Raw genomic sequence first — 17800 nt, 5'->3', positions numbered from 1 at the left:
TAGCCAAAAGGGTTGTTGAATTAGAACTACCTCATAGCTAAATAAGTATCTTTCGCCAAAAGTTTTTAGAGTCTGACGACTATGAGCTACATACAAAAATTAATATTAACAGTCAAATACGATGCTAGGGAGTATACCTAGCAGATACATTCTCCATTTGTATACTGCACTGTAAAAAATTGACACCTGCAAGACCAACATCCTCTGGACGACGGAAGATAGTTTCCGTTTCTAAGAATGCCCCTGGAGTTTATATTTCTATTTATTCAGACGATATGTCAACATACTACTACTCGTTTAACAGCTATAAACGTTTAGAAACCGTACAGGTTCTTCGTTTTCTTACAGAACATGCAGTGCAAACTCACTCTGTTTGGTGAAGTAATACGTTTTATCTTCTAAAACCCACAGTGCCGCACGTCACTATAGGTACCCTGTTTTATTACCTGGAGCTATTATTTAGATAGATCCAGATGATCGTCGTTGAGATATTTCTTACTCGAAGGACATAAAAGAAGTGTGTGAAATTATTGACGTTAACGTTTAAGAATGAAAAACGAACTGAACACGTTGAAGAAAGTACTTGCTAACACTCTTTCACTTTCTTGGGCACGCCAAAATGCGCCCAAAAGACCATTGCGGGAAGTGATCTCGTTGCCGATTTCCTTAAAAACGAGTGAAGCGACGTCTTTCAATAAATACGCCTCTGCGCCCGCCTGGTCTATTTTTCTGTCTACCAGCTTTAGACAGCACACTCATTGGACACATAATTTTCGAAATTATGGTACTGAGCGGCATTAACGTGTAAGGTGTAAGGCAAAACCAACACCTTCCATGAAAACCCTGACATGATAAGCAAATCCAGTAGTATGTCACATAGCTCCGAATAAATCGTGACATTAAATTAACCAAAGTAATACGAGTAACGAGGGAGCAAATGGAATACCACAGACTAACACAAGAATGCCTAAATGCGTGTCATACCTTCCCACCGTGAGACAGACGCAGCTCCGAGGGGAGAAACGAGAACAGAAGCCGAGAGCAGAACCGTGTTAAGCGAGAAGACCCTGCAATAAGGGACGGACACGCACGTCGCCAGCTAACCGACAGGACCAACCCCAGCCCATGTTAAAAGCTAGATCCCTCCAGAAGAACAGTATAGATCTTACGATAACACTAAAAGGGCCACACCAGCCGCAAGTTTTAGCGTGAGACTTTTTCGCGTCTCTGATAAGTTGCAAACGTTAAAAACATTGCCCCACCACGAAAAGTATAACGTTTCTCATTGGATAGACAGAATTTTTGTAGGCGGAGCTTAAGGTTAACATTGAGACCCTGATTGGTCAGATGAAAACACAGCCAGATAGTTTTTTTTAAAACTAACTTCGGTAAATCGTAGTAAGGAGAAGTTAGGAAAGAGTTGCTTGCGAGACGGCGAGATGCATGGAGCTGGGCCGGCCGCCGCCCCCTGATGAACACCGACAAGGTAATGAATGCACGCGATGCTGCATTTTTGAGAGCATAAGGCTTCACTCAGAACTGCAGAAGTCTCATCTGTTACATCCCCTTTTTACGTAATACTAGTGTCGATCGTTAATTGAAGCTCATGGTATTCACATTTGCTACGTAAGTTAAAATCTGAAACGCGATGATGTTTCTGTTATATAATTATTGAGAAGCTACATCAGCCACTGTAATTTACGACAAGTTAGATAAGTAATTAAAGATAACTGAGTGTCACTGTAGACCATTTTGATAGTTTTCTCTTTTGTGAAACTTAATTTAAACCTAGATTATAGATGTGACATGGCATAGGTCATCCTTCAATCCATTGTAGAACTTGGAAACCCATTCAGGGAATATTCATTCACATTTTTGTTGAACACAGTTGGTTTTGATCATCCTGTATTAAAACATTTCCTTTTATCAATAGTGCAATTTATAAACAATGTTTTGTGAGTAGAATAAAATCTCCAACGGTAAACTTAACTGCTTTTTCGGCGTTATTTTACCAGCTAACTAAAAATAGGAAAGCCTTGAACCCCTACCACTAAATTTAGTTAGTATTAAGATTCTTTTACAGGGAGTGCAGTGGAGCTGACGCTGGAATCATTAAATATTTGGTTATATCATCGATAGTCTCACTGAACTCTTCTAAACTCTACATGTCATGTGTGGTCTGGCGTCTCCTTACCAGCAACAGGTCCCAGGTTCAAACTAGTCAATTCCCTAAAAAACATGCTCAGAGCGTCGTTGCACGAAAGTGGTAGGGAGACACGACATGGGACAACAGACACCACGCAGGATGTCAGACAATGGCGACCCTGCCAGGATGACAAAATACCATGATTGAAGGTCGACCACATGCCCGACTAGGTCAGAAAAATATCCTGTTGAAAAATTGTCGTAAAAAAAAAAAACAAAAAGCAAAATTCTCGAAGTTATACATAGTCGATAGATAGTAAGAAAGTATTCAACAGAAATTGAGACATTCTAGCAGAGACAATAGCATAATTAAGTTATGAATTTTAATATTGTTAGAATTAAGTTTTCTCTCCAATGGAAGCGCATAGGTGGCGGATACATCGTTGACAAGTTGGTCCTGACCCAACAAGTAAGTGAAAGGATTGTCAAGTCGTGTGTGCAAAAAGTTTATGAAACGCGTGAGATCGTATGAGCTCATGTTGACGCGAAGTAGGGCGCGTGAATTGCTTTTAAAACAGAAAATAAGGGATTCGGAAAGATAAGGAATGGCAGATCGAGACCTTGACCGAATTGAGGTAGAGACCCAACATGAAGATGGACAGAGAATAGAGGACAGTACAACAGACGATGCAGTATCGCCAGAAATAGGACAGATAACGCACCATAACGAGGATAATGTACGTCAAGGCATAGAAAACATAAGTCAGCATACGACAGAGGAGCAGGAAAGTAGAGAGACAGCCGATGAGGATTCTAACTTGCGTCTTGAATATGTAGAACCCATAGTACAAGTAATCAGAGCTCCCTCACCACAGAGTACAAGGAATTCGAGCAGAAACGTGTCACCGCACAGTTCAATGCAATCGGTTGCAAACCAACACTTGGGCGAAAACACAGAGCGTAGGACGTCGGAAGAAAACGCAATAGGACCCACCAATTATTACAATTAATGACGGGACCATGACAAGACAATATAAAGAAATTGCGAACCAAATTAAAATTCAGAATGCAGAAACGACGAAGCAAATTGCAAAAATCACGAAACAAATGCGTGAGATTAAAGAACAAAACAAAAAAATTCAGTTAAACCTAAGTCATATTGAAGACGAGGCAAAAGAATCTCGAGAAGTGATAGGAAACTTAGTAACAGGTCACAATCAATTGAGAACAGACATTGACAAGGTACAAGCGGACGCACAAACATTGCGTAATGACACTCAGGATGAGATCAAAACATTACGTAACAACACCCAAGGAGAAGTCAAGAAACTAGAGAAACAAGTAAACGTAATTACTAGACAAGCAGCGGGTACAGCGCGTAAAATTGTTGAAAACAGTGTGTTACACAAACGTATCACAAAAGCAGCGCTGAAAAGATACGATAACCGCATAGTCAAAATAGAAGCGCAAACGAAGCGACAATTTCAGAAATTGCGAACAGAGTTGTTGCAAACCATTGAAGAGCGTAGTGAACAGGATCGAACAAGCACTGAGTCTGCAACCGCATCCGTATCTGTAACAGCACCGGGAAAACAAGCAATTAACGAAGATATCATGCATTTGCGATTCCAATCACAGGCGGAAAGTAACATACGTGAAATCAGACAGCCTGCACCGCGGGTACGCGAAAGTTACAGTGGACAATATCCAATGGATCTACCACAACCGGAAAGAACGACGGGAGAAATGATCAGAAACAAAAGTGGCGAAGAATCGCGAATATCATATGGAACTATGACGAAGTACGACAACGATCATTTCCTCACAGTCAGAAAATTTCAACACTTTCGAGAAGGAAACTCATTACATCCACGAACTTTTACTGATCAATTCCGAGTAGGATTACCAGAACACTGGACGCCAGCACACAAATTAGACTTTATATGTGCACACATGTCAGGAACAGTCGCAGAAACCATGCAGAATGTTGCAGCGACATGCCGATCGTACGAAGATTTCAGAGAGAAGTTTCTCTCACGATATTGGTCCAGCGAAGCACAGAACAGAGTCAAGTACGAATTATTACAGAACCCATATTTTGAAAATTCAGGAGAGAAGAGTCCCGTGAAATTTTTCGAAGTAATGGCAAACAAAAATCAATGCTTAGATGTACCATACAGTGACGGAGAGTTGATTAAATTATGCGCAATGAAGCTACCATTGAAATACCAGCAATCATTAGCAGGGCGCGGAGGCAATGACGTCGAAGCATTTAAAGGTATTCTAAGGGAACTAGAGTTCATATTTTCGGAAGATGACGCAAGAAAAAGACGAAGCGCACGTGTAAACGAAAGCAAAAAGCAGTGGAATCCACGAGACACAGTACGAAGAAACAATAATTACGAACCACGTGATAACTTCGCACCAAGAAACGACAATAGATTTCAACAAAGAACCGGTTATGGATTTAGAAGAGAATATGGCAATAACTATAATTCACCCAGGAACGGCAACAACTATTACAGAAGGAATAACGACAACTGGAACGGGTACTGGAGAACCGATAGACCGACAAATTATCAACAAAGAAACCACTTTCAACAAGGTGAACAAGAAAAGAGAATACAGACAGAAGAGGTGGAGGTAAGGCCACCAAACCCCGAAAAACGTTCGAATTGACAGCTAAGCGCCCATGCCAAAGGGAATGACACACCGACCCAGGACAATTGCAGCACCTTGAACAGAGAAGTAAATACCTTATCACGAGAAAAGATGAAGGAAGAAACAAATCCGCAGGGACCAGATGAAAACGAAGACAGGAAAATAACCATATCGTGTTGCGACGAAATTAACTGGGGGAATACTGACGAGGAAGGTGAATTACCAGAGGCATGCACAACGAATGTAGGAGGAAAGGATGAAGTAATGAGTTTTGCAGAGGTATTTGAGATGGAAACCAGGGAAAGCGAATTCAATGAGGATAATGCGCAGTCGACAGAAGTTGAAAATAAGTTACTAGTGGGCACACAACCCAACGTATATAATGAAGGAAGTTATGAAGCGATAATCAGAGCATTTAGATGCGATTATGTGGAAGTAGCGACGAAGAAGGAGAAGATAGACGAGGATGAGGAAAAAGTAGAGGATGTTGAAGAAAGCGTAAATGAAGGAAGAAATAGAGAAGAGGAAATAAAAGAGAGAGAAGTAGCAGTCGAAGCTTATCCTACAGAAAGTTCGAATTCACAAGGGAAATTCCTGAAAACACTCATGTATGATTCAGTGGAGGATTTGTTGATGCAAGAAGAAGAAGAACAGTACCAACCCTTTCAAATTCAACCAATTGTGAAGGCCATGGTAAAGCATATCCCAGTCAATATTGTAATTGATAGCGGAAGTGAACTGCCTGCGATCTCAGAAAATTTTTTCATGCAGTGTAATGCCAATGAGGAATTGCTAGTTCTGAAAACACCTAAGATTAAAATAAGAGGTCCTATTAGAAACAATGCTGCGGAAGTTACGAGACAAACAAGGTTAACTCTTTCGTGTCAAGGTCAAAAGTTCGAAGCCAACTTCGTGATTATACCTAAACTAACTGTAGATTTGATTATAGGTACAGATTTTTTACATGAGAGATGAGCGATAATAGATATGGGAAAAGGTAGCATAACAATCGGGAATGTCACATTTCTCTTTCAGCAAAAGCTAAAATTAGAAGAAATACCAGTTATAAACAAACAATTAAAAATGATGCGAGATAAAGAGGATGAAGAATTAGAATGGTAAGCACAAAAGGGGGAATCGCCTCAACTCATGTTAGAAGTCCATAAAGAAATCGACGACAAATTGCAAGAAGTTCAAGGTATTTCGGAACACAGTAAAAGAGAATTAGAGGGTATTTTACGAGATAAAGCAGAGGTATTTTTACCTAAGACTGGCAGTATTAAACAGTTTGAAGATTAATTTTATTACTGGTAAATAATCAGCACAATATTTCAAGATTGTGTTGCAGATAAGATCGTCAGGAGAAAGAAGAATGAAGAGAGAGAAAGGTGGGAAAAAGAAAGTAGTTTCAATAAAAACAAAAACAAAAATAACACCAATAGTACCATAGATTAAGGTGAAGGGATAAAGCGTAGATAGTCTAACAGCATGAAATACTAAAATGCTATACACCATGACACTACACAAAAATAAAAAACGAATTTGAGGATTCTTGTAGAAGTTAAGACTCGAAATATCTTAGATTTGTAACATGGAAAGGGCGCTGAAATTTGTAAAGCTATTTAAGAAGGCGTAAAACAATGTAGGTACTAGACATATGTTAGATGATTATAAGTAAAACTGTTTGTAAGAACCATTGTAAAAAACTTCAGTAAAATAGCCAGATGCAACGACCCACAAGTTGCAACCAGAGAAGTATTAAGAAAGGAAAGGACGTAATTAGGAAGACACGATTCCTACAAGGCAGAAGTGTCAAGAGAAGGGAAAGGACAGTGAGACCAACAAAGGGCACTTGTAAATCTACTGCTGAAGGGACTTGTGCAGGGACTGACAAGCAAACACTGTACTTTCACCGCTTGTAAACCCCGGGACGCCCCGACTCAGCGGAGCGAGCAAAAAACGGCACTACGAGAAGATGGCTTAGGCAAGCCACCACTGGCAAAAAAATATGTGTAAAAGTCACACTACTGCTATTAAACAGAACGCTGATGCACAAAACTGAAGAAAACTTCCACAAAGTAAAACTGACACGCCCAAATAATTTATCAAACTGTTACTAAGAGGAGAACTTCAAAGCGACTAGTTATCAATAAATATTTCCATATCCTGCCCAGAGAAGAACCAAGAATCAAGTAAGAAGGAGAGAAAAAGCAGGAAGGACAGAAGCTGAACATTCGCAAGATTGAGACCAAGAAAGAAGATGGGTGAAGAATAGACGACATACCTTTCGAAATCCCTATCCAATTGTAAACTAGTCGTCTGCGAAGTATTACAACGAAAAACGACCGCTTTCAGCGACACATAACGATGACTTTCACGCATACAAAGACAGTAAACCACGAGATTCTGCACTCACAGCTCCATTCCATTATGGGACCTCCACAACACACACTTGCAAAGCCAACAAGGAATGACGAATGAAGCTGTACATCAAATACTTGCCCACATCCATCTCGCTCAAGTCTATCACCTTCATGCAAAAACATTCGCCACCCTCATGCTTAAACATTCATAGGATTGTGTGAATGTGTGAAATCAAATTATGTGATGTAGAAATTGTGCAAAAGAAACGTGTGACAAACTAAATAAGTTAAGCACACCACACAGCTAATAAACTACAAAATAACAGTCATTGACTATGGACTTAAGTAAAAAACAGACTATCGATAAAAATAAGTCATTAGTTCTGAAATGGACAGTATATAAAGAACAAAAGTAAGGCATAATAAACACTAAAACTATATGCTACTTATTTTCTCCTCATAAAAATAAAAGAATAACTATATTTTACTTATTTTCTCCTTATACAAAAAAAGAATAAAAAATTATCTTGTTGGATGTTTTCCCTTTTTTGTAACATTTGTACCATTTGTTAGGATAATATCTCAATACTTGGGTATGTATATTTCTTTGTCAAAGCAATTCTTGGAAATAATTCTATAGTGTAACAATGTTGAAATGAGTGTCTAGAAACAAAAACATTTTACTTGTACAAGATATTTAGAAAATGTGTTAGGAATAGATTTTACTTAATTACTACATTTATAAAAAAAATATTACTAAGAAAATCGATGTGAAAGACTCCTCACTTTCGATAGCAAACTTCTTAAAAAACAAACTTCACACTTAAATAAAGAAAGAAAATAATTAAAAATCAGTAATAATAATAATAATAATAGAAAAATATTCTTCTCTTGTCAACATAAACATTTTTAGAATAATGTGGAAGAATATAAAAATATAAATTATTAATACAAACTAGCATAGAACCAGAATAACGTGGCTGAACAGTAGGCAACAAAATTTAGATAAAGGAATAATTTTTGACTGACTTAGACAACGATTCAATCATTGCCTAACTTCAGTGCAAAAATTAAGTGCGAAGGGTGGTGATATGTAAGGTGTCAGGCAAATCCAACACCTTCCATGAAAACCCTGACATGATAAGCAAATCCAGTAGTATGTCACATAGCTCCGAATAAATCGTGACATTAAATTAACCAAAGTAATACGAGTAACGAGGGAGCAAATGGAATACCACAGACTAACACAAGAATGCCTAAATGCGTGTCATACCTTCCCACCGTGAGACAGACGCAGCTCCGAGGGGAGAAACGAGAACAGAAGCCGAGAGCAGAACCGTGTTAAGCGAGAAGACCCTGCAATAAGGGACGGACACGCACGTCGCCAGCTAACCGACAGGACCAACCCCAGCCCATGTTAAAAGCTAGATCCCTCCAGAAGAACAGTATAGATCTTACGATAACACTAAAAGGGCCACACCAGCCGCAAGTTTTAGCGTGAGACTTTTTCGCGTCTCTGATAAGTTGCAAACGTTAAAAACATTGCCCCACCACGAAAAGTATAACGTTTCTCATTGGATAGACAGAATTTTTGTAGGCGGAGCTTAAGGTTAACATTGAGACCCTGATTGATCAAGAGGAAAACACAGCCAGATAGTTTTTTTTAAAACCAACTTCGGTAAATCGTAGTAAGGAGAAGTTAGGAAAGAGTTGCTTGCGAGACGGCGAGATGCATGGAGCTGGGACGGCCGCCGCCCCCTGGTTCAAATGGCTCTGAGCACTATGGGACTCAACTTCTGAGGTCATTAGTCCCCTAGAACTTAGAACTAGTTAAACCTAACTAACCTAAGGACATCACAAACATCCATGCCCGAGGCAGGATTCGAACCTGCGACCGTAGCGGTCTTGCGGTTCCAGACTGCAGCGCCTTTAACCGCACGGCCACTTCGGCCGGCGGAGAAGTTAGGAAAGAGTTGCTTGCGAGACGGCGAGATGCATGGAGCTGGGCCGGCCGCCGCCCCCTGACGAACACCGACAAGGTAATGAACGCACGTGATGCTGCATTTTTGAGAGCATAAGGCTTCACTCAGAACTGCAGAAGTCTCATCTGTTACATCCCCTTTTTACGTAATACTAGTGTCGATCGTTAATTGAAGCTCATGTTATTCACATTTGCTACGTAAGTTAAAATTTGAAACGCGATGATTTTTCTGTTATATAATTATTGAGAAGCCACATCATCCACTGTAATTTACGACAAGTTAGATAAGTAATTAAAGATAATTGAGTGTCACTGTAGACCATTTTGATAGTTTTCTCTTTTGTGAAACTTAATTTAAACCTAGATTATAGATGTGACATGGCATAGGTCATCCTTCAATCCATTGTAGAACTTGGAAACCCATTCAGGGAATATTCATTCACATTTTTGTTGAACACAGTTGGTTTTGATCATCCTGTATTAAAACATTTCCTTTTATCAATAGTGCAATTTATAAACAATGTTTTGTGAGTAGAATAAAATCTCCAACGGTAAACTTAACTGCTTTTTCGGCGTTATTTTACCAGCTAACTAAAAATAGGAAAGCCTTGAACCCCTACCACTAAATTTAGTTAGTATTAAGATTCTTTTACAGGGAGTGCAGTGGAGCTGACGCTGAAATCATTAAGTATTTGGTTATATCATCGCTAGTCTCACTGAACTCTTCTAAACTTTACATGTCATGTGTGGTCTGGCGTCTCCTTACCAGCAACAGGTCCCAGGTTCAAACTAGTCAATCCCCTAAAAAACACGCTCAGAGCGTCGTTGCGCGAAAGTGGTAGGGAGACACGATATAGAACAACAGACACCACGCAGAATGTTAGAAACGTTCACACGTGCTGCCGTCGGATAAACAATTTATTTGAGAGATACGTGATTCAAGTACTCGCTTGACGATCCTGAACTGCGTTTCTACGATTACCGTAAATGATTGTAGGCGAATGAATGCACCCCAAACAAGAGCCAAATCTGACACAAACACGTAGGATACCGCGTCCAGGGAACGCCCAGTAAAATTTTCTGGGTGTATTGCCTCGTTAAAGCAAAAACTGCCCTGAGGAAGATCGGTGAACACGGTCGAAACGTCCGTTTATTTTAGTATTTTGTATTTTAATTATTTTATGGCGCAGAAGCACACCCAGAAGGACTTAAGTGGGGGACAAAGTCTATTTCCTGCACAGTAAGAGTTTGCATATATCTAGGTCTACATATATACTTCGCAAGCCGTTGTATGGTGTACGGCGGGGAGTACCATGTACTACTACTAGCCTTTTTCTTTCCTATTTCACTTGCAAATGGAGGAAGGGGACAACGACTGTCTGCATGCCTCGAATATGATTTGGCGGCAGGAGAAGTGTTCTGCAATCACCTGCAAATTCCTGTTTTTTTTTCTTTTTTAAATTCCTGTAGGGTTTTACAAAAACAACGTCACAGTCGTCTTCCAACCAGGGATTCCCATTTCAATTCACGGAGCATCTCCGTAACTCTTTTGTGTTGATCAAATCTACCTGTAACAAATCTAGCAGCACGCTTCTGAATTGCTTCGATATTACCCTTTAATCCCACCTGATGGAGATTCCAGATACTCATCCAGTACTCAGGAATGGGCCCTGATCATTTTCCTAAGACTATTCCAATAAACCCCAGGTGACCCTTCGCCTTTCTTACTGCCTTTGTTATGTCCTGGTTCCATTTCATACCACTATCCACCGTTATGCCTAGATATTTAATCGGCGTAAGTTTGTCAAGCTCCATACCCCTAATACTATATTCGAGCATTACAGAAATTTTTTTCTTAGTCATATATATTAATTTGAATTTTCATGTGTTTAGAGCAAGCTGACATTCATCACACCAAATATAAATTCTTTGTAAGTCATCCTACATCCTTTTGCAGTCACTCAACGATGATACTTTACCGCATAATACGAAGTCATCAGCAGACAGCCGTAGACTTCACTTAAAACTTCCGGGCTGATAGGCCGTGGTCGAAGTATAAAACTGTCTCCTAACGTTTCGTCTCCGACTGCGGGAGACATCATCGGAGGTAAAGCGGCTGCTGTTCACCCTATCCGTCAGACCATTTACTTCCACCTGATATGACCTTGACGGCAACAGCGTGTTTTATTCAAACCTTCTTTCTTGTCACCTGAGGCGCCTTGGGCAATGACACCAAATAATTTTGGTTACTGTCCAGCTGTCCGGGCTGTAAATGGATCACCACGTTGATGATCTAATCAAAATGTAGCTATCAGTGTGTTGTCTTAAAGGCTTTGCTGCTAGTTTGTTTTTCACTTTTCCATTTTGTGTAGGCACGTGAAATTGTCATCTGAGTGAAAGAAGCTGAAGCAAATAAATTATTTATCCAACACAACCAACAAATATTGAGAGGAGTACGTAAGTACAAAGTTAACAAAGGCATATTCAAAAAAATTCTCGAACGCACTTAGTATTTACTCTCTAATACGTATTTGTGAGTAATAAGTGAAATGCCCTGCTTAACCCGCAGGACAGGACAGATAGAATAAATTGTGGAAAGGGGCCACAATAAAGGGCTGTCAGTTACAGTCGCGCATACAACTTTATTATTTGAGCATACATTAGAAGAGCCCAAAAAGATTTTTTTAAACACACATCTTTAACCTTTGGGACTTAATTTAGAAACGGCTGAAAGCCAATAACTTAAAACACAATCATAATCAGAAATTTAAAAGGCAAGCCTTATTTTAAAAGAGTTCTTTAGTTAGACTGAAGTAAACAAGTTAAATTCAAATCGGCTGAAGGACGAATACTTAAAAATTCAAAATTTTTTTAAAATGTCAAAGGGCTTACATGAAACAGTACTTTAAATTAGACTGAAGGCTTTAAGAGTATAACAACTCCAATTTAAAACACAAAACCGGCTAGAAGCCATACAAGTACCAACAGTAAGAACAAATCAAAAAAAGTAAGGCAGTACACACAATGGCGCCCAGATGTTAGAGGGTCGGCTTGTAATTCAAACACTAACGCTCGCTTAGGTGAGACAGCAGTCGCGCCAACCATTCACGACCCGACGACAACGCAACCGACCGAAGGTCAGTGGACCCACCGACAAGATAACTTCCACTTCACTCGACCAGGGCACAACAGGGAGTTCAATGGAACAACGTAGAAGATGTTGGCGCCCACAACCAACTACACACCGTGCTGGACAGCAACAACACGATAAGGAAACTACACTTCCTGAAATTTACGTCAACGCCCAGGGCAGGTAACCAAAACGTTAACGTCCACAAGGCAGAAGAGTCGGCTGGTGCACTTCAATTCAAATAACCAAAATACAGTGAAACTACACGGGGGGCGGCTAGAATTTTCCAACTTGAAAACAACATTGTTGCTCGGGGGAATATCCCAACAACCGACAATGAACTCCAAACGACATAATGTGAACAGTCTTGACTTGCCGGTAGGTTAAATCAAAACTCAACTTTCGTGTCCATGGTCGGTGAGCCACGGACCTCGCAGCAATGGAAACAGCGCCACATTCTCCGACACCACGTAGAGACCGCCAGCGGGCCAAGGCCAAACTACGCTCCATCGAGAATTCCTCACTGAACCACGCCAACCGACCGACTCTTCAGAACCAGTACGCAGACAACATTTAAAATAACTAGTCAGTCAAAATCACACAAACTACACACAGTTTCACGAACACTTGCATGAAGAACTAGACAATGATAACGGCAGTGGCTTTACAATAACAGGGACGAATCACGAGTCGGCATACACAGCCAACCCACAAGCGGTCGCCGGCCAAATACACGTCGTCCGGCAAGACGACCGACCGACGACCAACCAACGTCGTCCCCACTCCAGTCATGTGTATTGGTAAGCGTCGAGCGAGTCATGGCGGTCCGGATCTCATTGCTGCCGTCCCCCGACTGAACTTGTGTCGCGTGCCAACTCAAACACTGCCAGGTCCGAACTAACTGCTGGCACGTTCAAACTCCCTCGTCGACACACGAGAGCAGGAAGTAACAGCAATACGGAAGGGCTTATATCGATAGGGGCTGCTGCTGCCGCTCACGGGCAGGAAAAGCAGCAACTCAGTGACACAGGTAATTGAAACTAACATAACGAGGTGGCAGAACCGCAAAAACCGGATGCTAAATAAGATGACTAACTGAAACCCTCAGCTGCCGACAGGTGTTGTTGATATACCTCAATGTGGACAGCTGAAAATGCGTGCCCCGACCGGGACTCGAACCCGGGATCTCCTGCTTACATGGCAGACGCTCTATGCATCTGAGCCACCGAAGACACAGATGAATAGCGCGACTGCAGGGACTTATCCCTTGCACGCTTCCCGTGACACTCACATTCCCAACTGTCCACAATTCTACATATGTAATGTACCTTACAGGCATTTGCCCATCCACTCATCCCGTGTTCGAGTCCCGGTCGGGGCACACATTTTCAGCTGTCCACATCGAGGTATATCAACAACACCTATCGGCAGCTGAGGGTTTCAGTTAGTCATCATTTATTCCAGAGAAAAGCTGCACGGTCATCAACAGTATTCTGTTCTTTCGAGAACAGTTACTGTCTTCATATATATAGTTAAAAGGCTACCCAGCCACTGACCTTCGTCTGCGCGAATGCGCACAGGTTGCCCAAACTCTTACGGGAATCGCCAAAGCGTGCGCGAGTAATGAGTGGATGGGTAAATGTCTGTAAGGTACATTACATATGTAGAATTGTGGACAGTCGGGAATGTGAGTGTCACGGGAAGCGTGCAAGGGATAAGTCCCTGCAGTCGCGCTATTCATCTGTGTCCTCGGTGGCTGAGATGGATAGAGCGTCTGCCATGTAAGCTGGAGATCCCGGGATCGAGTCCCGGTCGGGGCACACATTTTCAGCTGTCCACATCGAGGTATATCAACAACACCTGTCGGCGGCTGAGGGTTTCAGTTAGTCATCATTTATTCCAGAGAAAAACTGCACAGTCATCCACAGTATTCTGTTCTTTCGAGAACAGTTACGGTCTTCATATATATTGCTAAATAAGAGATGGCACGAACACGAGCCACGCACGGCTCAGTTACATGAATCCGTTTAATGAAATTTACGCAAGCACAAAAATGTACATAAAATTGTTATCTCTGTCAAGTAGTAAGGGTTACAGCAATCATTCACACAGAAGTTTATTGCATATCTAGATTGCGGTTACTGTGTTGTCGTTTTCATTGCAGCAAACTGAAATTAAAACATTAAAAACAGTTTTATACTCACACAGTGTTTTCAAATATAAACTTACATTTAGTGTACTGAAGATGGCCATATAGTGACCGAAATATAGATAGGCAATGAACGTTATTGCGACTGATTGTTGTACCCTTTACCGCTTGAAATCAATAGAGTCGCTGGGCACGATTGTTGTCCTAAGGAATCAAACTTGATGAAGTTATCGTCTCTCTCTAAGAAGAGATTAAGTTTTTCATTATTTTTTTTTACTTTATGAGCGAACTGAGGAAGATAGCCATTTAAAAATTGTAAATAAAACAGTTTTCTGTTTAATCTTAGCTTGCGTAAGTCATAATATCTTTAATTATTGCTCATGTTTGAATAGTTCAATTATTCTCTTTATTGGCCCATTTGCCGATCTCGCCACTTTTCGTGCTTTTCCCTTACGTTACTTACAGATCTGGGCTTACCGCAAAATTGAAAATCATTGTAAAGGTAAGACCAGAATTTGACGGGTTTATAAATCAGAACGTGGCATTGGCCCAGAATGCAGCTACATTTCTTATTGCACCACTGAAGAAAAAGTAAATATTTGTTGCCTAGTTAGACGGCTTTTGTGAATGCGCTGAAAACGAAATCACACGGAGAGCCATTATTTAAAATCAGAATAAGCGAATGAGACAGGTTGAGCCAAACTGCGTGTAGTGTACTTGTAAATAAGGCCGCGTGGACCTCGTGGATTAGGTGGGCAGAAATGAGATTCCGGACAAACACGACGCCGGCGGCCGCTTTAATCATGCAAACATAATTTCACACAGGAGAACACAGCGGCTAATGCGTCCCGCGGCGGCCCCGCCTGTTTTATTAAGGGAACGATGCACACCACACTTGCCGCCTACGTTCATGGCGGACCGCCTGCGGACCGTAGTCCCGCAGAACACTCGCGAACTACGCTGCGTCGCGCTGCACCAACACCGACTCAAAGGAAGGCCTCGGCGCTTGTTGGTGACGTCACGTCCGCTAGGCACGGCGAACGCCAGGTCTGTTGCAGGCAGAAGCGCCTGCGCGTGATTATCACTAAAATCTCTTATTTTTTACAAAATGTTTGGTATTGTTTTGGATTCTGCAGTTTCATTTAGATGAAAGATTTTATTACTATCGTAAAGCTACAAATTAAGATCATAGTTCTGTATTACTGAATCCTGTCGAAACAAACGTAGATCAATATGAGAAGATGCTTTGCCCCATTGCAAGCTTCGGAAATTTTACATTCAAGTAACTGTATTTACTTGATCCATTTTGTTATCGAAACTTACCCCAACCCTCTTACAATTAACTCGTTTCTTTAATTAATAATTTTATTTATTTTCGTTTGACATCGTCACTGTAAATGTGAACTAACTTACATGTGTAAATGTCCAACTGTTGCCAGTCATTGAACTACTGTCGTTTTCAACGAAAGGAATTCTAAACAGGAAACAAAATAGCTTCATACATCGAAAGTACTGCTGAGCTTAAACTTTTTTAAACATGCACATTAGAAAAGATAAATATTCCCCTCTTGTAACTGAAAGGAGAAACTTTATAAGATAAAAAAAAATTTATTTGATAAAACAAGTATCTCTCTTTTGCCTCTTCTTCTGTCCCCCACCCCCTCCCCCAAGTTGTACAATCGCAAGATATTTCATTAACATTCAGTGCTCCTCACCCCATAGTCAACCAATATACCTAAAGAAGAGCACCAATATGTTCACAGTTTCTTGTAAAAACAACACAGTACAGGTGTAACTTCCTCAGATTTACAAATAAGGTAAAGAAGCACGAATTCTGTTGGTGCTGGATCATGAAGTTTTTTTTGTATGTCAATCCTTAAAACAGGTGGAAATTTAAGTTCAGGAGTACACTATTTGTTAAGAAGTGTAACAAATTGCGCAATTAATTGATAGCAGAAATCTCTCAGAACAATGTGTGTTGGTCAACTACCGCCAATAGTTTCACATTTTCCTGTGTCAGAGAGGGAGACACCACCATTTTGAGTATGCCTGCAACAGACCTGGCCTTCGCCGTGCCTAGCTGACGTGACGTCACGAACAAGCGCCGAGGCCTTCCTTTGAGTCGGTGTTGGCTGCACACGCAAGCACCAACTTCCGCTGTATCAGTGATATTTAAATATCCTACACGTACTCTGGCGATCTTTCCCTTTAAGACAATATGTAACAGAACACTCCAGAATAATCTGCCGCATCCACAAACAGGGCTTACAGAAAAGTATGGAAACACTGCGAGAAAAGCATGGTTGAATACAAGCTGAAGAGCCCAATAAACGGATACACGTGCCTACTACCGTGTAGGGACCCGCGAGCACCCAGAAATACCGCAACACCACGTGGCATGGACTCAACTAATGTCTGATGTAGCGCTGGAGGGAACTGACGCCGTGGATCCTGCAGGGCTGTCCATGAATCCGTATGAGTACGAGGAGGTGGAGATCTCTCCAGAAAAGCACATTGCAAGGCATCCCAGATATGCTCAATAACGTTGATGTTGGGGAGTTTGTGGCTAGTGGAAGTGTTCAAATTCAGAAGAGTGTTCCTCGAGCCTCTCTAGCAATTCTGGACGTGTGGGGTGTCGCATTGTCCAGCTGGAAGCTCAAGCCCGTCGGAATGCACGATGGACGTCAATGGATGCAGGTGATCAGACAGGATGCTTACGTACGTATCTAGACATATTAGAGGTCCCATGTCATTCCAACTGCATACGCCCCAGACCGTTACGGATCCTCCACCAGCTTCTACAGTCCCCTGCTGACAAGCAGGGTGCATGGATTCGTGATGTTGTCTCTATGCCCGTACACATCCGTCCGCACAATACAATTTGATATGAGACTCGTCCGACCAGGCAACAAGTTTCCAGTCATCAACGGCCCGATGTCGGTGTTGACGGGCCCAGGTGAGGCGTGAAGCTGTGTGTTGTGAAGTCATCAAGTATACAGGAGTGGGCTTTCTGCTCCGAAAGCCCATATCGATGACATTCCGATGTATGGTTCGCACGCTGACACTGTCGATGGCCCAGGATTGATATCAGCAGCAATTTTCGAACGGGGTTTCGCTTTTGTCACGTTGAACGATTCTCGTCAGCCGTCGTCGTTCTCGTTCTTGCAGGATCTTTTTCCGGCCACAGCGATGTCGGAGATTTGACGTTTTACCGGATTCCTGATATTCACAATACACTAGTAAAACGGTCGTACGGGAAAATCCGCACTTCACCGCTACCTCGGAGATGCTGTGTCCCATCGCTCGTGCGCCGACTACAGCACCACGTTCAAACTCACTTAACTCTTGATAAGCTGCATTGTAACAGCAGT

This window comes from Schistocerca nitens, chromosome 1 (genome assembly GCF_023898315.1).
Source record: "Schistocerca nitens isolate TAMUIC-IGC-003100 chromosome 1, iqSchNite1.1, whole genome shotgun sequence".
In the NCBI taxonomy this organism is placed as follows: Eukaryota; Metazoa; Arthropoda; class Insecta; order Orthoptera; family Acrididae; genus Schistocerca; species Schistocerca nitens.
Note: the sequence above shows the minus strand (reverse complement) of the source record.